Raw genomic sequence first — 27,555 nt, 5'->3', positions numbered from 1 at the left:
AATACAAAATTAAGGGATTTTGGGGGGGTGTATGGGGCAAGTGAGTTTTAGGAGATCATGTTTTTATCATTCAAGTCTCATATCTTTTATTTCACATGAACTGTTTTGAGTAAATCACAAATTTCAAAGCAACGTCGCTGTTCCACATTGATGTTGCCTAGTAGTCATATTCTGTATATTTATAGGGTATAGATGTCTGAAAAATATGCATTAAAATTTACATTACCAGTAATTTTGAATATAAAAAGTATAACAAGATCATTTTATTCAAAATGATTTAAAATTTGTTGTAAATGCATCTCTTATATTTAGTCTGGAAAAAATCTTGATACATTTTTTTTTAAATACAAACAGTATCTGCACTTTGCTTCCATTCAACAAAGAACAATGTGGTAATAGATGTTTAGTATATCTCACCATGTGCAGTTGACCAAAAACCTCTGCCCAGCCCCGCAGTACTCATTTCTATGTTGAGAGAGCAGTTTGGGCAGAAAAGCACTGTGGAAAATAGTGATGGATGGTTCCTTGGTCTCTTACAGAATAGAGAGGCAGTGGGAGTTTTTTTTTTTAGATTAAGGCAGCAGCTCAAGGAGATACAGCTTTACAGTAAATGCATTTTCGCCTGTTGTGCTGTCTGAAAGAGCTTTTCAACTTCAGAATTTCTTTAAAATGTCGGCATTTGGGGCCACTCTCGTGCAAACTCTACTGCAACATGGTCACTCCATTGACCTGAGGTTGACCGAAATCCTCCTCAACTCTGGACTCGTTATTTCAGACAGTAAACAATGAATGATTTGTCAAATCCCCAGCTCAGATTTAGAAAAACACTTTCATATTTAAACAAATTGTGTGATCATTCTCTAATGTGCTCCAATGTTGATGATACAGTAAACAAAACTACATTGTGACTTCATCTGGACTTAAAGCTGAATTGCAGACATATGCTTCACTTTGCACTGCCCTGGTCTGAATTTTAGATTTTTTTCCCCCCTTCAGCTGTGTTTATCAAAAGATTTTCCACATACCCTTCCAGACAATGTTGAAATAAAGAGATGAGAAAATCCAGCGAATCACAGCTCACTGGTGCTTTGCCAAGGAGCAATCCCCAGACAAAAGAAGCCTCATACCTCAAAAGTAACACAAGTGCTGAAACTGATATTTCAATTATCAACCAATACAAACACAGTTGTCTTGCAACTGCTTCTCGTTTATGGGAATTAAGAGGAAACGCTCAGTTGTGTAGAGAATACCATCTTTGTCTATGTTTTCCTCCCATGCCTCCCTCCCTCATCGCAATCTTGATGTCACCGAAAGGTGAGCAACTGGGTAACGGGCAGCTTCGAGGTTGTGGAGGTTTTACGGGCCTTGATCCCTATCTGTGTCCCCATCAGCTGGGAGTAATGGCTGCCATAAAGGCCTTGATTGCAGCTGGTGCCACACACTCCTCCACATGGCAGTGTGACTCTTGTACTCCTTCGATCATCTGTCTGGCTCAGTATACTACCTGTCATCTCCTCAGACCATTTTGTCGATGCATATCACTTGTAGTCTCGCTATTCCTTAAACATGACAAGTTAGATTATAATGTGAAGCACTGAAAATGTAAAAAATAAAGTTCTCCCATGACAGAAGTTAAAAGTTTTCAGCTAATTTTACACCTCCAAGAAATTGTTTAGCTTGTACTTCAGGCAATTTACCATAAAATATGACATCAGTTATACATAGCATTCCTTTTAATCTTGGCCAAAAAATATTTTGACAAGACGGATGAACCATAAGGTTGTGTCTCAATCTCTACAGTCAACCAGCTGGATATTAGTCTGTCACCCTTAACAAGCCGGAAAAAATTACTACTGTGCACATGTACCTGTTAGACAGAACGCCGTGTTATCTTTTTAAAGCCCCAGTCTGTGACAGCAGGGTGGATCACCCTGATGAATCAGTGTCACTCCACCACAAGCTGTGGTGGAGCCTTTACTGGGTTAAAAATATTGATTCCCCCCATTATTTTTTGTGCATTCATACAAATGACAGTGTATGTCTGCACAGCCTTCAGTATAGCAATGTTTTTGTATACTGTCCATAAATCTAATTAGAATTTAATAACGTAATTTAAAGGCTTTAACTTACAATTATACATGAAGTTTATGTGGTGTAATAAATTCTAGCTTGTCCTGTATATTTAAGAGGGTAATGTAAGTGCGATAATGGGGAGGGCAGGGGGAGATTTTTTTATCGTCATGTGGGCAGCCACAGCAGAGTGTGGGCGGTGACCAGACATGGCAGAAATCTGGAAGAGGTGTCCCACTTTGTGTAGGTCACGTCTAATTTACTGGATCACCATGTTCATTTTCAATCAGCCCTGTAATTAAGGGGAACCAACCCAAAAATTATCAATCAGTTAATTACTGGGATGGTGCAAAACAAATCCAGCTTCTGATTGAAGCCCACTGGCTGCCCTTACAAGATGCTGCTGTCGCACAAAGGAAACCAGAAAGATTTGTGAACTGACAAACAAAAAACAATGCCCAGAGTAGCAACACAGTGTGTAGTGCAGTGCGTTCCTTGACTTCATATTAAAATACGATTTTAAAGCAGATCCGTTCTAGCTTAGGTTACCCTTTTTGAGCCTTTAAATTATTTTTAGGTTGAGGTGAAATTTTAATTGCCTCTAATTTACAGTGTTGCACCCGTGGGTTGGCACTTCTCCAGGCTGATAGCATGATTTTATTTATTTGTTTGCAGTCATGCAGCCAGTGGTACATCCAGCTATTAACTGCCCAGTGACCAGAAAATTGAAGAGTAATTAGATTACTTCAGTAGTTGAATACCATGTTCAGTGGTTTCCTTGTGTTTGAAAATTGTAAACCGGGAAAATGCTTATTATAAAAATACACATAATGTTGAAGCCATGTTGGAGAAACTAGGCATTTAGTTTACTCTAATGGTAGATGGAGAAAAAGGTGGGTGCAAAGAAATATCCTGTGCACACACACACTTGCAGTGTAAGAGCTGCAAATGTTTTTTTCATACCTTAAATGTCCAGTTCTTGATATATATTTTTTCCCACATCACACACTCAGTGACACACATTATTTTATGATCTGTTTTATTTACTAATTTAATAGCATGTAAGTGCATTAAATACCAAAACAGTTGTATTACTTTTTTTGTATTTTTCCATTAGATTTAATAGAGTTAATATGTTCTATGTACCACAGTACTTATTGTGATTCACTTTGCTCTTTTTTTCCATATGGGCAAGAAGGAGACCTATAAATTGTGTGAGTCAAGTACCCTATTTCCCATCAACACATTTTCTCTGCCCACTCAATGTTTGGAGCATCAGAATAGCAGTTCCCTGATGATGTCAGCAACCAGCGGCTCGTATGTGCAGTGTTGGTGGGGTCGAATTAAAGGAGAAGTCCTGTGTTTTTCTTGACAGAAATATTTTAATGATTTCTCTGCAAGATGTCATCACAAGAGAGAGAAACAAAATGAAAGATAATTTAGCTTGTCAGGCACCTACTATAGACTGTAGGGGTGTGTGTAATAACATATCTTGAATAAGAACCTCTACATATATCACTATAAAACCCCAACATTTCCACACACTGGCTTTACAGTCGGTGTTGTTTTGACTGCTACTTTTTCTAAACTGTTGTTTCTCTTAAGTGGTGTAATTTAATTGGTTTCCTCATGACTTCTCTGAGCATAATGCAGATTGCTTAGTGCCACAGATCTGAGCTCGCTCCGACTTGTTTGAAATGACCCCATGGCCAATGACTTCAAGATGTTTTCTGGGAGCTGCATCCAAACAGTAATGCCGTCGAAACATGGTCTTCTGTTGGTGGCAGGCGAGAGAAGATTGGAATCTGAATCTGGGCCTTGATTTTTTATTTATTTATTTATTTATTGGCAGGCAGCAGAGTGTGAAATTTACAGAATTTCTTATGTTGGTTGTACAGCTGCCTCTGTGCCTGCACCATGCTGTTGTGAGACAGTAGCTGTGAGAGAAGACTAGAGGGCTACATAGGAGTATGTCAATGTTTTGCCAGATTTTGTTCAAAATAGTACAGTGCAGATAAGATGGCAGAATTGTTATGTGACAAGTGCGACAGAACTTAAATGACAACATCTTTAGTTGGTTAAATTCTTTTATTTTTGTCTTTTTAGTCTTCAAATTACTTGGCATCCATTTTCTACTGCATATCCGGGGCCAGGTCGCGGTGGCAGCAGGTTCAGTAAGGTAGTCCAGACGTCCCTCTCCCCAGCGATGTGTTCCAGCTCCTCTGGCAGGATTCCGAGGTGTTCCCAGGCCAGATGAGATATATAATCTCCCAGCGTGTTCTGGGTCTGCCCCGGTGTCTCCTACCAGCTTAAACAAAACCCCCACGAAAATTTGAGTGCTTCACTGTTTACCTCGTTTTCCATTTCTGTCTCCCTGTCACAACCCATAGCCACTTTTATTTATGTGAAATTACGGTGGTAGAACTGTAGCATGCCTAATTTGCAGCAGACCCCATGTTTTCTTAACAAATTGCAGTCACATACCATTTAGTTTGCCTTTATTACTGCAAAGAAAACAATCCAAAAACCACAGACATTGGCCATCATACAGCGGCCTCATCTCTGGCTCCGGCCTCCCTCCCAGTTCGTCTCTCTAACTGTCTCTGTCTTTGCCAGGATATGCTGGAACAGATACTTTCTTATTTGGATGGCCTGCTGCTTACCTCAGTCAGCTGGGCAGCGGGTCACAAATACTCGCATGCACATTAGGACACACGCTCGCATACACACATCTACAGTAAGCTGCAATGACTGTGAAGCATGTGTGTTTGACTTACTGGTTGTTTAAGTGAGCTGAGAAGAGTCCCCTTAGGTGATTAGTGCATTTGCAAGTCTCCGGCTGTGGAGGCTAGTACAGGCCTGCTGCCCCACTCTGTGTCGTCCTCTGTGTAGCCTTTACTCTCTTTTTCTCTACCAACTTTGCTTGCTCAGTAGTCTTCTTTTGTGTGTGTACTCTGTGTTCTGCTGTTTGTTTCTGTATCTTGACCATGAGAGAGGAGATGGAGACAGAAAGAGAGCATAAAGAAAGTAGAAAGAAGCTAGCTAGAGTAATAGCGCCTGCCTTTGTCCTGCACTCATTATTTTCACTTTGATTACAATCTGGGGCAGTTCAAGTTACCCTAATTCGGCCGGCTGAGGCTCTGGGTGAAATTGTGCCATGCTGAGTGATGGTTGAATTGAAGCTGCTGGGGTAGGCGATGAGCACGGCATTGAGTGTGGAAGTAAAAAAAAGTCATCATAATAAAATAAAAATGTAAAACAAATACAATATCAGTAATAATAACATGACAGATATTCAGCATCATAATAAGTAGAGTCTCTGAGTAAACCTCAGACTCATCCAGCATGGAGGAGATGTAAACAATGGGCCCAATCGTGTCATTCCTTCAGGGACGCTCTCCTGCCAACGGGATGTCTTGTTTATGCCAGAACAAGAATGCAGAGAAACGGTCCCTGTGTTGCACAGCACAGAGCGGATCGAAGAACAGACATGCATGCTGGGATTCTCTGGCCAGTGATGGTGGTACCATGGGAGGGGAATGAGTGCTGCGGATGCCGCCTGAAGGCCGAGCACAACTAGACACTGAGCACTGCAGAGACCTAGTCTCCATGTAGCACTAATCACCACCCCCTGCACCTTCCATCTGTTCTCCATCAGCAGCCATACAGTACCACTCCACCACCTTGCCTCTGCCCAGCGTTTGTCCTCCTCCCTTCTGGCTCTTGCCGGCCTTCTGTAGCTGGACTCTTCCTCCTGTTTGATTTTTCCCCGGACTGGTATTTCTTTACCTAGCACTCCTAAGGATGCAGGAGTTGGCAGAGGTTTCATCCTTTTCACCTTGAATTTTTCATGGCGTTTTCAAGCTTTTTGCTCCTGCAGTTAAAACGCATAGAACTCACCATATTGATCCTGAATGTTTTCATGCGCTCTCCTTGTCACACTTTTATTTTCCCACCCACACAGTGTTTCCTGATTAATGTCCTTTTTGCCGTCCGGTAACAGCAAGTAACAGAACAGAAAGTGTCATCAGACAGATGTGACTTTTCTAACTACGATTCCGCTGTCGCTTCAATTACTAGTCTGGCTCACAGTTGTACTATGCAGATTTTTGCTGCCCTTAATGATTAGATTAGAGCTACTAATTAAAAAAAAAAAAGAAAGAAACAATATTACGAGCTGCCCTAACGCTTCTCTGGGTGGTGATGAGTGAGGGCAAAGTTATTATTCTTTTGAACTCCTGCAGTGTGGGGGAAAGACAGCAGACATTCAAAGCAGCATGACATTGGTGTTTGTTATTGCCTTTTTAGTTTTTTTTTTTTTATTCCTGTGCTTGAGATTTATGGCTTGATAAGTGCCTCAAACTTTTTCTTTTCCTTTTTTTTTCATGGGAATAATTTAAATACACCTCAGGCAAACGGTGCTTGTTCTCGTCCCTCTCTTCCATCTGTTTCTCTCAGTCTTGCTGTGTTTTCTACTCCTTTCATTTCACTTAGGTTTTTCCATTCTATTCTCACCAAAGTGGGTATGATTTTTTTTTTTTACTGAGATTTAGGTTTAGGGCTCCTTTGAAAAAATAAGCACACAACATGACCACTGTGTTTCTGTCTCGAATGTATTTAAGCTTTAAGGCATGTTCATAAGTTCATATTCTCACCTGTGGGGGAAAAGTCCTTTCATACAGCAGTATGGCTACAGCGCACAAATGTTGTGATTAGAGAGCCTCGTAAATAAGACACAGCCCACGGCTTGCATCTAACCCTTTTCACCTACTAGTTTAACAACCCTGTGAGGACATTTACCCCTTTGCCCTAAGTGGATGTACAGTATGTCAGAAAATTTGGGCTGAATGTATTTCTCATAGATTTTCCATACTTTACCACATCGCCCAGGAGTCTCCCGTGTTGCCGCCCACCAAGCATCAGTGGACGGCACTTCCTCATTCAGCCATTACATCATTTGTTTCTAGTTCCTGCCAAGCGTGACTGTTCAACAGCCCATCCATATAATTAAAACGACCTTTAAGCAATTTGCTGCCGAGTTGCTAATATTTTTATCCTGGTCATTATTCCCGATGCACAGATGTGGCTTGTCAAGGGGGGAACCTGACAGCATCTCGCTCCTATTGTTCAGTTGTGGAAAAAAAATTTGGCTATAGGTAGTCAGGTTGGTGATGGAGCTTTTGCCCAATTTATTCATTCAAGTGTCAGTTACACAGACAAATATGTGTAGCGCAGATGTGGGGCTGAATTTTTGGAGCTGTTACAGCCTGTCAACATAGTGAGAGCACAGTCATTAATCACCATACATTTGATCAGAATGCTGCAAACCTCTACTGTTTCCTGTGATGGAAGGACAATGGAAGCCTGTGTTAGATCTTGTCCCACTAATTGGGTTAGTCCAGCTAATGGCCATTTAGATGGCAGATAGCAGGGAGGCATTTTACTCCACAAATGTGGGGATGGAAGCAAAAGCTATCATGTATTTGAATTAAATTCAAGATAAAAGAAAAATCTCACAATTTCTGGTCATGTTTACTAGGTAGACTTTGGTAATTTCTTGGTTGCCAGGCAATTATTTTATAAGTGTAGTTTGCCACACCAGAAAAATGCTCTGCAGAGGTGTGTTTTGTTATTTCTGGTCTTCTCACAGTCCACACGAGGCAGGTTTGATAGTTTGAGATGGGCTTAAAGGTATGCAAAAAGGTCGGCAACGCCGCAAGTGGTTTATAAATTGAGCAAAATGCTACGTGAAATCACATTACCCACTTCTCCGTATCCCTCAAAGTTTTCAGCTTACAGAGCATTCAAAGAAAGATTACCTTAAACGCATTTGAGAAGAACAACGGGCCACTGTACAGGGATGTGGGAATAGAGAAGGGAATTAAAATTACAATACTGCATGCCCAGCTGCCCAACTCAGATTGCTCGTCTGTTATATCCTTCTCTATGCAATATCCTGCCACTGAGCTCTGTGCAAGGCACGCTAATAATGAAGCTGTCTCTGGTGTAAGGATTTCCGTGTGCAGGTTATGAAAATTGAAATAGAGGGAATAGATACTATATGTGACTGTACCGACTGAAATGGGCTAAGGGGCTTGCTATTCCCCAACCAAAGTCACTGCCGCTGTTTTTGTGGTGTCCAGTGGAAACGACTGGCCAATTGCTGTGAACACATAGTCAGCTTGAAACGGCTAAGAGCAGCTCAAAAAGTTAAATAACCCCAGTAACAGAGGAGCATGTCTACACAGCTTTTTTTTTAAAAGGAAAAAATACAACTGGCCAGCGTCCTCAGTTGAATGTAACTCTGGGCTGCCATTAAAGTTTTGGCCATGTTATTTCCTTCAAAATGTGGAAAGAAATAGTTGTGTGTCCCCATCTAGAGAGAACAGTCGCTGAGGTGAGGATCGGGCACACTGCTAGACAAAGACTAATGTGACATCACTTAGCCATAATGCCACTTCAAAATGCGAGAGTTCTGCCCTGCGTTAGCTCTCACTAAGAAAATAATTGACTCTGAAACATTTTCAGTGTATTTTCATTTTGCTTTAGTTCTGGCACTGATGCAGATTTTCTGTGGGTGGTAAAGATTAGTTGGCATTGTTTGGCATCTTCAGTCATTTGTGTGGGGAAAACTGAATTAAAGACAAGAATTAAAACTCTCTAATTAGAGCCGGCGACAGTCTCTCATGATGTCATATGGCGTGTTTAATAACTTATGTTTTATGTTTTTATTTCCCAGGTACAATATTCAGCAACCCCCCAGACCAAATTTAGGGAAATCATATATTTATAAATATTACAGATCCTGGGGAGATCAGTAGGAAAGGTCTGATGGCCACACCAAAGATGGTCAGTTTAGATTTTTAATTCACACACAGTAAAAATATGTGATGGTTGTTTCTGGATTTGCAGAAGTTTAAAAAAGGATTAGATCATCACAATTACAAGAGGCATGTTTTTCCACTCTCAAGCAGACAGTCTTGGTTTTACAGTATTTGCTGTGTAGACGTCTGCTCCAAAGATTTTATTTGAAAATCTCATCGTCAATGTGTCTGTTCAGAAACAATGTTGTGGTTAGTTGAGATGATCCACAGACCCACTGTCAACAGTTTTCATCATAAACCATTTTCTTGTGGGGTTCTTAGCGGGTGACGTCTCAGAACTTGGGCATTTGAAAATTATCTGCAAGTACAGATGCCTCTTGAGAAAGTGGGGAAATATGTTGTTTATTTAATCAGAATTTTTTCCTAACATGCATTTGGAAAATACAAAACAAAGACCAGAAAAAGTACAAAGTGAGGTCATCCAGGCTGCAACTCTTTTTTGGGAGGTTCTCGTTAATAAGATGACATATTAAATGCATATAACTGGTTTCCCAAGAGTGTGCAGGAGCTTGTGTGATCCTCCTTCCCCACCTCGACTTTTTCTTGAGTGACCTGTGCACCACTCAGGCCCTGGAGGCTCAGTTCACACATGGCCTGATCTGCTGCTCCTGAAAACTTTCACATTTCACTCCCACTGCTGCATACACATATGTACATTAATACACCCACATTCTCACAGCACAAGCACATCTGGTCTCCAGGATGGCTGTTATGAATGCAGGCCTTTAGCTACCAGTAGCTGCTGGTGTTAATGACTGGGGCATTCCTCAGCTCTCAGGATGAAAATGGGGGAAAGGATGCAAAACAGAGGCAGCCATCCCTTCTAAGGGGAAACCCAATCCATCCAGCAAGAGTTGTGTGTGTGTGTGTGTGTGTGTGTGTGTGTGTGTGTGTGTGTGTGTGTGTGTGTGTGAATAAATGGCTAAAGCTAAAGGTCCTTAGGGTCAGAACAGACTGCCACAGCACCCCAGCGCGTATGTGCCAGGTCTGGCTTCCTCCCCAAAGCGCAGAGAGGTCACAGCAATTTCCCGAAGTCGGGAGTGGGTCAGGGTCCCACTTCCCTTATGTATCAGTCAGTGAAGGATGAGGGGAAGAGCACAAGGCATGGTCTTTGTAGAATTACCTCCCCTAATCTCCAGAGCGTCAAGACTGTGAGGAGAGTATGCTGTGGAAATGTGGGAATGGGAAAGGGGGAAACTACAGAGACTGTATTTTTCAGTTGCCAACTTAATGTTAATTATTCCATTCATAATTGGTGGGGAATTTCCTCACAGGTGTCATTATTGGCACAGTCCCACGGTGCTTTCCGTTAAGTTGTTCTTAAACGTCAGCATGTCACCTCACCTCACTTGGCAGCAATAAGTGAGCAGGGACACTTTGCTCAGGAACTGATGGTGAATACATTAAGGGTAGAAGCAAAATGTTGCTCCCGAAAAGAGCTCAGTAACAATTTAAGTAGCTTGCGGTAGAAAGGATTATTTAACAGATTTTTTTTCCACGGCTTTTTTCTTGACCCTAATAGCAGTTTTCTGTCCGTCTCTTCTCTGCTCACTTCCTCTTACCAATTCACTTTGAATCCCCAAACACTGGTAGCAGTCCAAACATACTTCAGGTTTATTACTGTGTGGTTATTTAGCAAGTTGTGTGTGTGTGAGCCCCTCAAAAAAAACAAACAAAAAAAAAAAACACCCGTGTGAAGTTAATGGGCCAGTGCCGCTCATCGAAAAGCAGCCACGGGCGATGTCTGGGGACTTAATTTAACAGGACTAATGCCATCAATACATCAATCAGATTGATCCTTGTTCCTCCTTGTCTCTTGACAAATTCAAATTGTATTGTATTTGGGGTGGGGGCACTTTCTGCATTGCACACAATTGTGATGATGATTAAGCATCATACAGATATGAATCCCTCCACTTTTTGGTAAGTGTGACTCTGGCTGTCACTTTTTAGTTATAGCTGAGGAAGGACTACAGCTGCATTTGACATCCACATATGCTGTACATCTGGCCCAAGACACCGATCAATAATTGGAAACATGAACCACTGTATAGAGCACAGTAGTGAGCGCTCGTTTTATGCAAGAAGAGTTACTTGAAGCCAGAGCGATAGCATCAGAGTCCTGAACGTTACCATTTATGTTCCTTCATGATTATTTTTGTTTGTTTCTAAATGTACTACATAGCATAGCATTTTATGTTCTGCCAGCAACCTGGAGGTTTTACCATGCATGCATCCAACCCAAGTCATTAACAACTAAGGAGTGTTTATTGGCTCTTATAAACAAAGATAAGCATGTGTCCAAGGATAGTTATCCTGTGTGGTCTGCCGCCTCAGGAGCCTGCTGCCCTAAGATCGAAATCCATCAGAGCTCGGTCCTTTCCAGCTGCCCGAATAATTCATAATAAAAAATGAGCACTGCCCACTCTTTTAAAAAATGCTGATCCCACAGAAGATGGTAAACAAAAAAAAAGAGAGAGAGAGAGAAAATTGTTGGTGCTTCTAAAAAAAATTGTCATATCAAAATAAAACATAAATGCAAACAAAAATTGGAAAAATAATTTAACTGCTTCCCTCTTCCTCCCATCATCCCTGTTGCAATAACACATTTTAGTGGACGCGCAAGTCGGCCACCCAGATGCTACAGCCGACAGGCAGCCTGCGCACCACTCACCACCGGTGTTGATAACAAAAGCCATCACCCTGTGCACCGCTAAGCAGTTACCACATGATTTTATGAGAGCCATGCTCATTTATGAGTGCAATCAGTTGCAACCCAATGCCCCATAGGATGTCAGTGTTAGCGCCCCTCTTTGTCCTATGATGATGGACTGTCGGTTCAATGGCATTGTAGCTCTTGTGGCCATCCAGGGAGTAATACATTGATAACAATATCGGCTCATAAAGACGGGCTGTTGGAGAAAAGGTCACTCCCTTTCTTGTCCGTACTGTATCTCTCTCTCTCTGCTCTCCCTCCGCTCTCCCTCAGTCTCATGGTTCCTCCCCGCATTCTCCATCGCTCCCTCCCGCTCTTTCTTTATCCGTCTGTGTCTCTCTATTTTGCTCGCTCGGGGTGACGACGGCTAGCCCCTCAGTGTGTAAGGAAGCTGGAATGTCATGTTTTAACTGGAGTTAGAGGTATGTTGACAGGCCAGACAGGGGGAACAGATGGCAGCGTGACATGCCCAAGGTCATCTGGCCATGCCGCTGTCGGGAGCGCTGGATTTGAAACCCAACACTTTTTCGCCTGCTTCCTTTTTCTTTCTTTAGGATTTCTCCTCTCGGGCTTCCTGCCTCTTTCCATCTTTCATTCTTTCTTTCACCCCTCTCTCTCACCTCTTTATCACATGTGCCTTTCTGTTTTTCATTCTCTAACCCTTCCCCCTCTCCTCTGCTTGCCCTGTCTCTGTTTCGTCTTTTTTGTTTATCACTTGTTCTCACCTCAATGTAGGTCACAAAGCCTCCTGTATAGGCTGCTGCCTATCTCTGCTTAAACACATTGCCCCCTAAACTCTCCTAACTACTATATTCACACACACACACACACACACACACACACACACACACACCTACTCACCACACTGAGCATCCAAAGTCTTTCTCATTTCCTTTCCTCTTTTCTCTCTCTCTCACATGCTCAGTTGGAGTCCCGTCAGTCCCCATACTCTGTAAAAATGTGCCAAGCTACCTTTGTCTCCTGAAGTCTTGCCCCAAACAGCCCTGTCAGCAGAGACGTAGAAAGAATCCAAATTAGGTTTAATTACCTGTGCAGCCATGCCTGGAAGGTCATGCACCGGAAATCCCAACCACACCAGTACAGTAAGCATGCCATGTAACAACACGTGGTTCCTTTGTCTTCCAGCTAATTTCCAAGAGAAACAAAGTAGATGGAAAGAAAGGGGGGGGGACTGTGGGAAAAGAAGGGAGGGAAGGAGTAGAGACAAAAAGGGAGAAAATGGCTGTTTCTGCTCGCTGCCTTACCATCTTCACTGAATGTTTTTGGAGCTTCTAGCAAAATTCCTAGCAGAGCGTGATGTCCTCACCTTACCCTAAATTTTGTCAGGACTGTTTGTGGCAGCTCCGCAGACAGAGCTGAGCAACATTGACTTCTTCCTTGGTAGAAAAAAAACACTGCAGTGATGGTGCAAAAAGCAGGTTGAGGAGATAAAAAAGAGGGGAAGGCCAAAAAAATTTCATTCATGTGATTTACATTCTGGAAACACAGTAGAGAATGTGTGGGATTTGCTAGTTTTTCAAGCATGTCAGATTACACTAGTAACCTCATTTTTAATGTTCACCATCTCCTACAAATGCTGCAGCTGCTCTCACAGTGGCCCATAGGAACCCTAAGGAGGTGAGGAGGACACCATGACAGCAGCAGCTTCCTGAGGTGACATTTCTTCAACATGAGCCCAACAAATAAATACACAAATTTGTTTTTGAGAGACCTCATTTAACTAGGTCTGCCCCCCCTAGAGAGCAACACTGTGTCTGTTAGTATTACGTGTTTACGGTTGGCATTTGTAGTCATTGGGGCCGTGCTTGTTGTCGCTTTTGTTCAGACTCTTTTTATTTTTTTTTGGCAGAGGATAGTCTGAATATTAACAACATAATTCGAGGCCTGATTAGTCTTGAATGCAGCATAGATGGGAGATCTTTATCTGGGGTGATACAACAGTACGATCATGCTAAGAGAGAGGAAGTACAGAAGAGGGGAGAATGGGGGAAGAAGGGAAGAAAAAACTGTTTCAAATCTTCTCATCTACAAAGGAAATTTTTTGAACAGTGAGTCTTTCAGCAGAAAACCGCTTGTATCTCTTTGAATGGAAATATGCGTAGCCACAAACAGAGAGCATATGGATGTATTTATGGCACTGCTTTGTTGTTGCAGTGGTGAATGTGCAATGTTAAGACTTTTCATCTCCCCCCCTAGTTTCCCAGGTTTTTCAAAATGACATGTTACACTGTGAGAATGGAATTACAAGGTATAGTGCAAGTAAACACCAGTATAATTTGTTGCATTTACAACATATAAACCTAGCTGTTGCTCGACATGTTCAGCAGCCAAGCAGTTTTCTTGCAGTTGTGGGAATGTGGAGCAAAAAAAAAAAAAAAAAAGCCTGAGACTGAAGTTTTGAACAAACAAAAAGGAGCTAAATTTGCTCAGTGAGGACAGCAAAATTCAGTGGCAAAGTTAGGGTATGGATTGACACCTCAGTGAGAAATTTGATTTGGTGAACAAGTCCAAAGTTGTTGCTTCAGCCATTAATCATCTGTCTCTGGAGGAGGGAACTCACTGGAGCACAGGGCCCTCTCTGCGTAGCCACGACAGACTGAAAGCCAAACCCAGCGTTCTTGAACAATAGACGCCCCAACGTGACACCATTTTGTTATTGTGTGAGTGTGTGTGTTTGTGTGAGGGGGCAGGACAGATTCTTGAAAGTACAGTGACACCTAAAGGCCTAATCCTACAGGCCCACACTGTCTCTCTCTCCCCCTCTCTCTCTCTCTCTCTCTCTAACACTTGAGTCAAGGACATGGTGAAATTTGGAGAAAAACTGATGAGTTTTCACTTTTACTACACTTGATAGTTCCAAGCGCTTGTGCGGGGCATCAAATTCCTCTCCTAATGACATGCCTGGGGCTGCCTGCAGGAAAAATGGCATTTTCATCTCCAACCTGAACATCTGATTGGTCATTCGGTGTGAAAGCCAAAAAAGGATGGATGCCGTGCTTTTTTTAAATGTTAGTGCAATTGCATGGCGCTGTACTGCAGCATGGGTCCTGTGTTTTTATGCCCTCAAACTAATCACTTCTTTTTTCTTTTTGTGTTTCATTTAGGCTTTTTGTTTTTGTTTGATCAATATGAAGTCAAAGCTGAAGTGTATCTTAAGTATTTACACAGTATTTGTTTTGTACCGTACACACAGGACTGTAGGCTGAACCACAGTAAGTTGATTTTTTAATTCATTAGTAGTATCTAGGAATGATGAAGAATAAGAAATTTTAATTATTATTATACACGTTTAAAAACAGTAAAGCTCTTGAAGGTTATGGTCATCATGGCATTTTCTTTTTTTTAAGATTTTTTATGTACAGTATACTGTGTATATCTTAGGTTATGCTATCACATTTCCCCTACCTGTTTATTTGCTTCTGTATTACTGCGGACGCTCACACAGGGCCATTTTGTATTTCCAAATGAGTCTTCAATATGGATCCACTCACACAACACACACACACACACACACACACACACATTCCCCGGCTGAACAGTTCCACTGTAGTGGTGAGATCCTTACTGGGCAGCCCTTTGATCTCATCTCGTCTCTTGTGTCTGCTTTCACGGGCGGCTCTGCATGCAGAGCCAGTTTTTAATATGGCAGCACACCCCGGGTCCCAGAGTAACAATAAACTTTACCTTCAACTGTCAGCAGGTCTTAATCACTGGGATTACTGCAGCACTAAATGTTGGATTCCTGTTAATATTCTTTTTTTTTAAACAGACCCAAAGAGATAAATATCATCCACCCCTCAACAGAAATATCCTGGAGTTCACAATCTCATTTTCATCACTTGCAAATATGGCCCAGAAGTCAAAAAAGAGGAAAGAATAAGCCTCAGTTTCGATGAATGTGGACTATCACAATGGAATTCCTTTTTGGCGGTGGGCTTTCTCCCACATATGTACGATCGGTCACTCTCAAAGAGCCTTCAGCGAAGCTGTTATTTGCTGTCCCGAGAGGCACCATAGCTGGAGCTCACCAAGCCAGCTAATGGAGCTTCAGAGGCCTGCAAATGGCAGGCAGTGAGCACGCAGCAGCCTCTGTGGGCAAAATGGATCTAGATATCCATTTAGTTTAGTTTCCCTGTGGAATGAGGAGAAAACAAGCACAATATTACAGAAACTAAAATCTATTATTATTATTATTATTGTTGTTGTTGTGGTTTTCACACGGTAATATTTTTAAAATAAAAGCAACTGTAGGATTACCAAAAAAATGAATTGGTTAAAAATAAATTGTGCTGTATTATTATGTGATTACAGGACAAGCAGTAGTTTGATACTCTATACAGTGTTTGAAATTGAACACTGTCATTTTTTTGCAGTAACATTGAATCGAATTCATTTTATAAATACACACACACACACACATACGTATATATGCACACACACACACAATAAGAAAAAGGAGGTCTTGTTCTTGGTTTATTAATAGTTCTTCAGTGTCAAAAGTGTATCTTACTTTGTGGGTTTTTCTTGCATTTGCCCTAACAGGTAAAATATTTGAGATGAGTACACACTTAGTTTGACAATTCAGTGTCATCCATGTAGTCACACACCCTAAAATGGCGTCTACAGTATGGGTGAGTGGATTGTGCTCTCGTAGAAGCTAAATCCACACTCAGCTGGCTCCAAATATTTTACCATAGCTTTGCTGCTCCACTAAAATCTGCACTTGTATGCACTCCATTGCCCCTTCATCTTGCTTTGAAAACACCGCTGGATTAGAGGCCGTCGTCTCAGGACTCAAGCAGCTTGACTCCTTGGCGACACGGGTCTCATGCCTGTGTCATGTTGCGGGGATAGTCAGCAGGGAGAGAAAGAGGGAGAAGGAGACTTAAACAATGCACGAGTACAGTCTCTTCGGGACTGAGAGCCACTGCGGTCTATAATGGTTGGGCCCGTGAGCAAGTGTTCATGCATTTTCATCAACAGTGATATCATTCACAGGGAATGCAATTCAGGTTGCTTTGAATGAATACATTAAGTAACAAGGGGCAGCCGTTTATTTAGATTGTGCTGTATAGTCAATGTTTAAGCCATGCATGGCTGCGCTCTGGCAGCACTAGCAAAATGGCTTTGTATGCATTGGATTTTTCACTCTTTCATTCTCATTCATTCAATTGTGTTCCATGTAAGTGATCCTACCTCCTTTGCTGTAGCACTCAGATTTGAATGTATGAATAAACCCATACGTCACATGCTTGTGAGATCCCCAAAACTAGACCCACATGAATAGTTTCATAAATAAGTTGTTTGACTGTAAAAACAGGGGTTTCTCACGCACTGTCTTTCTTTTGCTTTTTCTTTTTGTTTTTTTTTTGACACACAGCTTGGTGAGTAAAGCGAATATGATCAGGCAGGCATGTTTCCATTACCCTATTTCTTTTAGCTAATGAAATTGCTATGAATCCTGCTATCACAGCGTTAGCACCGCAGATATATGATGGCAGTTTTTTACTGAAATGATTTCCATGGGCGTTTGTCTCACTCCTGGCTCTGTGTCAGGCTTTTAGGAACAGAGACTGAGAGAAAGAGGTGGGAAGAGACGGGGCGGGGGGGCGAGAATATGAAATTGATTAGTGAGCTGGGATGGAAAATAAAGACTTCATCAGGATCACTTTGTGCAGTCCTCACAATCAGCTGTGAAGCAATGCAGCCTCCCTAATGAGGACAGAGAAGCGGAGACTGAGTGTGCATCTGCGTACCTGCATGATGAGTGTGTGTGTTTGCTTGTGTTGTCACTTTCACACAGATTCTCCACTGTGAGGTTGTTGTTTTTTTTTAAATCAAGTTTCTATCGACCAATGAATCATCAAAGATTAGACATTTAATTATTATGAATATTTGCAGTGAAGGACAGCAGAAATAATGCCCCTAAAAATATTTATTAGTATTTATTATACATTTTTCATTAGTATGTCATAAATATTTTGAGTTTTCAAGAATTGTCAGTACTCTTTGGTAAGGAAGAGTAACAAAGATATTTAATATTTTTCAATCAGCTAATAACTATGTTCAGAAAAATGGGGAAATCGTAGTGTACAGTTGTTGTGATGTGTGATTAGGCAGTATTCATAAAAAGTATTGCAAAAATGGTCGGTAATGGAAGCTTCTCAGTCTAATTCCCATTTTTTCTTTTATCAAATAACCTTTTGTTTTGTTTTTTTTGCTAGACCTTTATTGATCAAAAGTAAATTTCTGCACTCTAAGATTGAGATTTACAGTTACCATTTGTAGCAGTTTATTATATTTTCACTAGCATAGTGTGAGCTACATCACCAAATATGGCAATGTGATACCAAAATAATGACTGTGTGAATCTCATTAAACTATTGCAGTGTTCATAATGCTGTTAAAATAATGGTTAAATTAGGTTCTCACTTAAAATGTGCAACAGAAAAGGAGTCAGAAGAAATAAACCGTCTGTGTTTCTGTCATGGTCACAGAGTGGCTGTTGTTAGCGGCTGATGTTCCCCCTCCGAATCATGACACCTTGACATTATGTATTCAGCCATGTAGTCACTGCTACGCAAACATTAACAGCCCGACCTGCTCTGTTTACCTGACAACCCACTGAAATACACTAGGAAACACTGCAGCAAAGGCATGACAGAGACGCCCGGTAGATCCAAAACAATAAACACTGAAGCAAGCAATAATAAACACTTTGTGTTTAAAAAAAAAAGTTCTTGCTGTGCAAAAACAAATAAATTAACAGAGCAATCATAACTGAACAAAAGAATGCAACATTCTCAATTTCCCTCTCTTTCAGACCCTCTTCAGTTCATCATCAGGGTGCCAATAACTGTGCGAGGCACTGTATTCATAACACTTCAATACACAAGGCCATCATTTAAAGGCTAATTGTGAAGTTCTTATTATCAACACCATGGACAGTTCTGAGATTCATTAAACTCAAATCTCCAACAGTGAGGGAAAAGATATGCACCAGACTGGGACACGTTGCAACAGCCAATGATAGCAAAGCAGTGTCAGGGAGGCAGCCTATCAGGAGCCTACTCCGGGTCGCGCTGACGAATCACGCAAAACTTTTTTTCTCTCTTCATTCTCCTCTCCGCACTTATCTCTATGCTGACAGAGTATTCTGACTGACTGTGAGAATGGCTGTATTGCCACAGCGTTGCTCTCGCACTCTCCCCTCCCCTGGTTATTTTGGTACGGTAGAGAAACTGTGGCTGACTCCTGGAAGAAACCCTCTGGCGTCTGCTATTTATAGGGAAGAGAGACAGTCACATTTGCATCTGGAGCTTATGAGAGAGAGAAAGACAGAGAGAATGAGAGAAGTATGAAGGATACAGTTAATTTTTGAAATAAATAATTTATCCTGTTACCCAAAATATTTCTTTCCAGGACAAAGAAAGAAAGAAAGGAGAGGGAAAAAGGTTAGAACAGGTGAGAATGTAAAGACACTTAGTCCAGATTCTCTTCTCTAAATGAAAAAAACACCACCTTGAAATAATACAGGCTGACCCAAATTGAATTAAATCGATTTGGATTCTCCTGAGCCTGCTTCTTCCGCCGTGTACACAGTATTATCCTGCATTTCCTGTGACAGTGTCATGAGCAGCATGCATTACTCAGCTCCTTATAAAAATACTCCAGAGCTACGGCATTGATTCTTGCGCTTCAATAATTGACCTGCCAATGCAGAACAATGACATCCCCATTGTTCCCATTTGTGCCTTTGAAAGTGCATCTTTTATAAGGCCTCCTCACGGGGAAACAGCCATGGCCTATAAGCACAGAGTGAATGAGTGGTGTTCACCACGAGATCAGGAAAAACGTGTATGGCTTCTGACTCAGAGAGAAAGAGTGATTCCTCGGTCTGCCCCCACAAACCACATGGCCAGAATGCTGATTAAAACCGGGATATATTCAGAATTCAGGTTTGATTCATTAAAAAGAAACTGGAGAAAAGAGAAAGAGAGGGAGAAGAAAAAATAAACCCACCATGATGGCTTGAACACATTTTCTGCCTGTGTTCATTACCCTGTTTGAAGTTGTGTGTGGAGCTCGGATGTGATCTGAATAAAGCTCAAAGTGTGTAGCATTCAACATGAGATACCACCCGCAAACGCAGCACTCACTACGTCACTGATAACATCATAGAGGTACAGGGCCTCTGCCTCTCACACAGATCACAGCACCTGAATCTCTGTCCACGGACTCACTGCGAGTGACTGCACAGCAGTGTGTGTGCTCATTTTTCAGCGCATGATAACCAAAACATCCAAGTGGCCATTCCCGGTGCAGTTGGATTCACTGACACGTGAGCATTCAAATGAGCCCGTTTACTTCAGAGTTGTTGTCACGAATTTTTGGGATGGGGGTTTAAGTTATAAATATGTTAATGTGTGTTTACCCCCTATTCACCACAAGGGCACGGGCACACTGAGAGTGGTGGAGCATGCAGTTGTGCGGTGGATGGGGGCTGAATGGGGAGAGAGTTAAGGAACAGAGGGAGAAGTGGGGAGAAAAAGATTGAGGGAGGGAGAGGGTGGTGTATACATTATTAACTACGACTTCATCACATGTTCCCAGTTTCTTGGGGACTTATTATTCCGCGGCGCTTTAATCAATAACAAGAAGAGAGAGCAGAGGGAGAGAAAGCGAAGGGATGTGATTGATGAAGCAAGTGCAGACACCGCCACCAACTGGCTGGCCCCAGTACTGCTCCACAAACAGGAACACCAGGGAGATAGACTGTTTATAAAATTAGGCACAGAGGGCAACAACCTCCAAAGTGTCCCTGGCATTAGCATTTGACAAGGTTCTCACCTGCCACACTGCATATAGATTGGGATTTGCTTTGTCAAGGATATTTGTCAAGTGGATGCATGACAGCCAGATTTCATGAGCTCTGTGTAATAGCGAGGTTGGACACTGAGGCGGGCACGCTGTAAAGCCTCCCAGTGGGCGTGTGTACGTGTGTGAGCACAGAATAGAGAAGCAAAGTGTATTTGAGTTAGAGCAAGTCTTTGTGTTGAGGGTGTTGGTATTTGCAGCTGCGTGTGTCGGCGTCCATCCATGTTTGTGTGATTGCAAAAGAAAGGGTAAAGAATTGCTGTATCCAAGGTGACCGCTGCTTTTTCTTCTTTTTTCTAAGAGTGGGTGGGGACATTTCTGATCGCCAGTGTCCTACTTTCCAAAAGTTTATTCTCTCACATAAGAGAAATGTGTAATTCAGTGTAATTCCCTGCCATATTATTCACTGTCCATTGGTCATTACAAATGCAGAAAATGGGAGAGGAGAAAGTAAGAGGACTGAGGACTTCCTTCTTACATGGTGTATATATTTCCTGTAACCTTGGGCCATACACATAGGTTGTGCGATCTTGTGAGTGCTAGTGTGTGTTCATACAGTGAGCATCCTGCATAAGTGATTGTTTGGCAGAAACCCTATTGTAAGAGTTGGTACAGAGCAGCCTCTGCACGCTGCTGGGCCTCAGAAAGAAGAAGGAATGGAGAATAAGAAGCAGGGAGAGAGGGAGTACCTTCCAGGGAAGAGGAAAAAGAGGCGATTCGATAGTGGAGGTTGTAAGGTCCGTTTACAGAATGGCCTCATTCAAGCCTGCGAGCTCCCTGCTGCTGCCTTTCATTTTGGCTCAGAGGAAAGCATGTGTACAAGACTATTGTAGGGGGAACTCGTAAAAGACCAGCTTGTACCTGATCTCTTCATCTTTTCACCTGCGTTCCCAGACTTTTCCCCTCTCCTTTTAACCCCCTGCTCTTTCAGACTCTTACAGTAGTCATACAAGTGACTTTTACAGTAGGCAGCATTCACAACATTAATGCCATCAACTTGTAAAAAACTGTTTGCTGTCCTTTAGAGTGATGTGTTGGTAATAGGGGTGGGTGAAAAAATGGATTCACATAAAAATCACTATTCCTATCTTCTATGGTTCTGAATTGATTCACAAATGCTAAAGATCTATTTGTGTAATAATTAAGGATGTAACTATTTGTGATTTAGCAATATTGTGGTAGAAAAAAGTCTCTGATGTCATGGGACTGTGACCTTATCTACCAGGATAATGATTATGGCTGTTTCATTAATATAACTGCATTCAAGTCACTGAATTTCAAACTGACATAGCAGATTCTCCTTCATCAATGTTTAGAACTGTTGTGTGGCAACAGTTCAGTTTCCGCTTTTCAAGAAATGGGTGGAAAGGAAACTGACAAACGCTGAACAGTGTGCAAATACTGCCAGAGGAAGGCAATACTAGCCCCGTTTAGGACTGAGAGAGTCCTGGATATGTCTCGCAGAAACATTCGGGACATGGCTGTGCACAACATTTTAATGTAGCTGGAGTAACAAACCGGCTGCGCATATGCAAAACTAACCACTTTGTAACCACTATTAAGTATTTTCTCTTGAAAAAATAGACCAGAAGGTTTGAAAAACACCTCCAGTAAAACACAAATTTCACCTTTATGTGGCTTATCCTAGTGTTTTTTGGGTTCTTCTCCTTATTCTGGCATGTAAAGCAACAACTTGCTCACCTGCTGTTGCTGCTGCTGCTGCTACTGCTGCTACTACTGGTCATGGGATACCCGCTTCAACTTGGTGACCAGTTTCGAATAGTTTTGAATCGAGAATCGTGACACCAAGAATCTAATTGAATCGTGAGTTTGCCAAGGATCCCCACCCCAAACTGTCATAAATATATGTATATGATGATCAGTCACTCAGTAACAAGTTTTAATTGATGTACTGGATTTGTTCATCTGTTAGAATTTACAGTTATTTGATTATTTGATTAATGGAAAACTATTTTGATAATTGACTAATCACTAAAAGCAAAGGCTACAAACATGAACTAGTTTCAGTTTCTAAATTATAAATTCTTCTAATTCTCTTAGTTGATATTAAGCAGAGTATCTTTGGGTTTTGAACTGATGGTTGAACAGAACAAGCAATTTGATGTCACCATAGGTTTTAGAAAACTTGTGAGATTGGTTCCTTTTTTTCCAGACATTTTATAGATATATGATTAATTTAAAAAATTGATATATTACTGTTAAATAATTTTATCACTATGCAAAATTAATTTCTGAATAAATAAACCAGCCAGCACATCAAACACCGTGTTGTGACTGACAATAAAGAAATAGTCAAAACAGTAGGAATGTTTGCATGAAGGAACCGTGAGAAATGAAATGACTGTGTATTAATAAGGTTTCCGTGTATTCTCAGTCATCACCTCAGTTTCGATGCCACTCCAGATCAGAAGCGACATCGATGGAAAAAGTTAGTGAAAGGTGAAGTCTTGTCAAAACTTGAATATCAGTCACTCCGTAATGGCTGTAAAACTTCGACAGTCAGTCTCCCACAAATGACCACGGCACGGCCTGGTCCTCGTCATCTTGGTTTTGTAACCCTAACCCCATCTGCAGCTGTTTTCACAGCCCTTTGATTTTCCTTTTTCGTCTCAACAATCAGGCCAACTGGTACTGTGTTGCACAAAAGGCTGCTACTTGTCCTTTCTGATGTGTGACAGCTTAACTATTTCTCTGCTTGGTTAAGACTGAGTGCAGCCAACAAGCATCAAAGTCCAAGGGATTCAGCTGGTGACTACTGACAGCCACACTTTATAGACATGGCAAACCATGCTTATTACATAGGGTCAGAGGTCACACATTGCCTAATAACCTCAGGCAGGGCATGCCGTCGCGGCTGGCTGGGTAGAAAAGGCAATGGCGGTCAAAAACGGCTGTCGCACTCATTTCCTCCGTGGGAGAAAGGAGGGGAGTTAGTGTAGCGTTTAAGAGTTTTGGCAATTGGAAGGGTCTACACCTGTAAGTTGTCACTCAAAAACCTGTCATCACTGATCTCAGCCATTCATCATGTTCGGAAAATCATTAATCTCCCTCCTCCTCAGCAGCAACTGGTTGCAGATGGGATCCATCCTTGTCTTGTTCTGCTAAGCGAAACCTTCATCTGTTCCTTCTTTGTACTGAGGCAGCTTACATTCATGCTGACATGTTGTGATCTGAAATTAAGCCTGTAGTCACTCTAGTAAAAACTCCTTTCTTTTGTCCCGAGGTTGTAGCACACACTCACAATAAGCAGTGACATATAAATGTATCAGTGGCGTTCTCCAGGTGATGAAAACCAGGATGGGTTCACAAGACTAAATCATCTATCATGTTGTCGTACAAGACCGGACAAAAAGATCACAGCACAAAACAGAAAGCAGTGGGTTTGAACGCTGGCTGCAGCAGAGGTAATCTCCCGAGACTTGGCTTTATTGCCTCTCTCAGTCCCGTAATGATGTTAGGACTCTGGGCTGCTTTGGTTTGTCGTGCCCCGGCTCCCCAGCCAGTCTCCATTTGGCTTTGGGGAAGGAGCTGATATTGGCCAGACTGCAGTGAAATTTCCCTTAACAGGTTAAACCTCAGTTTACTGTGCACACACACATACACACATAATGAAAATAAGCACATACTCAGACACACAGACGATGGGTTGTGTAGGCTAATGCACTAAACATAAACCTGTAATCAACCAGACATTTACAAATTACATATTATTTGTATACAAGTACTTGCATGTAAAGCAGACTCTAAATTTATGTATGTTAAATTCCTTTAACACAGTTTTCCAGGTGTGTTTTCACTAAGCCAGATATTCAAACCATGGTTTTGGTTTTTTTTGTTTGTTTTTTATGGCTGTACTACGACATCAGATTTTCTAGATGCCTAGTGCATCACTGAATACACATTTCCCAAAAGTTTTAGACGGTATATTTGCTGCCTTTGGAAACTTTGGGAGCTCTAGAAGAATTTAAAATAAAGTGGATTTGAATGATGTTTGGCTGCACAGCATGAGTTTGTAATGACTGACCCACCAGCGAACTGCTGCTTGTTAAAGGGATTTAAATATGAGTTGAGATTAAAGGAGGAGAGGAGTGTAACTTTTTGTAGCTTCATGCAACTTTGGTCTTGTTTTCAGTTTTTTTGTGGTTGTGGCATATTTTGGGTTCACTAAAGTCATTGCTGAGATCTGGAAACATGGCAACATTCCTACAACAAACTCCAAGAGGGCGAGAAACACAAGCATGTCAGATGATCAGACAGGTTGTAAACAAGGTAACTGATTATCATAACTACTTTATTTGGAGGCAAAACTGGATATGAGCACAAGCAAAAAAAAAACCTGTAATCTGATTGCAAAGCAAAACCTTTGCGTGCACTGCAGCAGCTCAAAGTTTAGTCTGTAAAGACTAGAACATGTGTCCCTGGGCTGCAGTGCGTGGGTGTTGTCCAAAGACATTCTTGTGGCCATTTCTTTAGCACTTTTACAGATGTGAATGTATTCTTTTTTCCTTTTCTATTTTTATTCCCCACCTGACCGAATGCTGGATCAGTGAATCAACTCGTTTGAGACACAGAGCCACACAAAGCATTGTTGAGACTTGCAGAGTTGTGTATGTCATGTTTCTGCAGACATCTGTGACTGGTCATGACCTAGAGAGACCTTCACTGTGCAGATCTGAAAAGACATTTATGTTTATCATAGCTATATTTCCTGCCTTAAGTGTGATGGATGTTTACAACAAACATTGCTCAATCATTTTATTGTTCATCTTTGTATTGTCTTTAAAAACTGTTTAGCTTAGTTTTACGAGGTTATTTGATTACTCGCCCTTCACTTGCCCTATTGTACCTGGATCTCTGCGGTTACCTCACCGAGTACAGTCGGATAGCAGCAGTGGCCAGAACTACAAAAAAGACACCGGTTATAAGACCCTGGAATTCGAAGGTGTAAAGGTGTTTCAGTACAGTTGCCAAGTAACATAAAATAAATGATGCAATTAAAAGGCACCACACATCCCTCTCCCAAATTGCACATCTGTGACTGAGTATGTCTGTATTTGTGTGCAACCACTCGTTCACAGGTTCTTTTTTGAATTTATCATGTGACATAAAGTCATAGTTGCTAAACTCTTCAGGGGGCACACGAAATATAAAAACACACACACAACCCCTGCCCTGCTTCAGGGTTCAACAGTTCACATGGTCACCTTGTGAACTATCCTTCAGCCTCTGTTAGACATCAGCGGTTCCTCTACTCTCCAGAGCAAAGGGAGGACTTAAATGAAATAATAAATATCCACAGCATGGCTCCCACTTGAGCACCAGGCCACTCTGACCCCTCTTAGGACCTTCCAAACCAGGCAGGAAGAGCCAGCGAGGAGCTAGGAGCCGCAGGATGCAGGGGAGGGAGGGATGCATGCTGCTCAGGTCACCCAGGAAATGCCTGGAAAACGCTGAGGACCAGCTGATTGTTTCAGCGGGGTGGACAGTTCAGCAGTGTTCTACAGAAAAACTGAAGCTTTAGCTGAGCTATGGTGAGCCAAACTAAGCCAAGCAGCTGGCAGACATCACAGAAAATATGTTTGTGTGCTCTGGACAAAGCAAGTCAGGAGGACTGTGATCCTGGAGGAGAAGAGAGAGAGATGAAATGAAGTGAGATAAGAAAATAAAGGGGCCTTTAAACAGCATAATGTAGAATTTTGGAACTGAACACAAAAACAGACCAATGTTAGAAAGAAATAAAAGTGTGATTTCTGAAATCTGCAAGAGTCCACACAGATTCTGAACCGTTCCTCAGATTCTCTCATTAGGTTATCACCCACTCATCAATCATATTATCTTTAACAAGTGATATATGTTGACTCTTTTTTTTTATATCCTCTAGTGTGTCCTTGACCGCACAGGGGACACCACAGGAGTGACGTGTCCAGGTCCAGATGCTGCGGTCTATGAAAACACGACGTGGGCGAACCCCCTCTCTCAGAGGGTCTGGAGTTCAGAGCTGTTATAACATGAGAGGACAGCGGGATTAGGCGAAAACCTACAGCTGTGGCTGGATGTGTGTGTGAGGGAGAAAGAGTGGATACAAAAGATGAAGGATGGGCGGTAGATTGAAGCATGGAAAGATTGTGTTTACGAGCACAAGGTGGCTGTATTTGTGCTGAGCTGATTTCAGTCAAGAATGTGTAGAAGTGTGAATATAAAAGTGTTGAATGATGGTGGCAAGGCTCAGGTGACCTCCTCAGGATGGAAACATGGCAAATAAAACAACATAGCATACATACTTGCTTGTGTTGATTTAACTGTGCGTGCAAACCAACACTCTTGCTACCTTTAACAGCACTAAAATAACAGTCCACTTCCACTGTTTTTTTAGATAATAACAATATAATATATAATAAACCATCCTGTCACTCTCAACAATAATCATAATATTAATTGCACTAATGAAATACTTTAAATGTATCGAACTTGGATGGAGTTTATACGGTATTTCTACATGCAGATAGCACATGAGTTGGAATGATTAAAGGAAATATTTAAATTACTTTGAAAACAGTCAAACAGAAGAAAACATGGCAGAATCATCAAATAGTCTACCACCCTGTAAACTGAATCTATGTCCAGCTGTTTGCCAAAACATTAGGAACCAAACACAGTATACAACTATTTCACCTACAGAACTGACATCAATCAACATCCAAACGTCAAAACTAAAATCCCTGTAAAAACACTGCTACAAAGTAGATTGCTGTAATTCAAGTGCAAGAAAAACACCACTTGCACATATTTTTTCTTGGCTGGCATCATATTACAGGTGTATGAAAACCTTTTTGATATAACTTAACAAGAGGTAATCACTTATGAAACTAGTTTTTCATTTACTCACAGCTCTCACAGTGCACGTCTGTTTTCTTACTGTATCTGTCTTTTCCTCTGTCACTCCCTCCAACAGGCATCCAGGGACAG

At 41.6% G+C, this 27,555-nt stretch overlaps 1 long non-coding RNA gene across 1 annotated transcript in view; it reads left to right on the top strand.

Moving 5' to 3' along the window:
- Positions 1-26,852, top strand: part of LOC109958181 (uncharacterized) — a 90,977-nt gene extending 64,125 nt beyond the window's left edge. Inside the window, exon 3 of the long non-coding RNA XR_002274641.1 lies at positions 26,471-26,852. This is a non-coding gene — a long non-coding RNA (uncharacterized LOC109958181). The remainder of the gene's footprint in view (positions 1-26,470) is intronic.
- Positions 26,853-27,555: the final 703 nt, after the last annotated feature.

The sequence above is a fragment of the Monopterus albus genome, unplaced genomic scaffold (genome assembly GCF_001952655.1).
Source record: "Monopterus albus unplaced genomic scaffold, M_albus_1.0 scaffold31.1, whole genome shotgun sequence".
NCBI lineage: Eukaryota > Metazoa > Chordata > Actinopteri > Synbranchiformes > Synbranchidae > Monopterus > Monopterus albus.
This window is presented reverse-complemented; position numbering and strand designations above follow the sequence as displayed.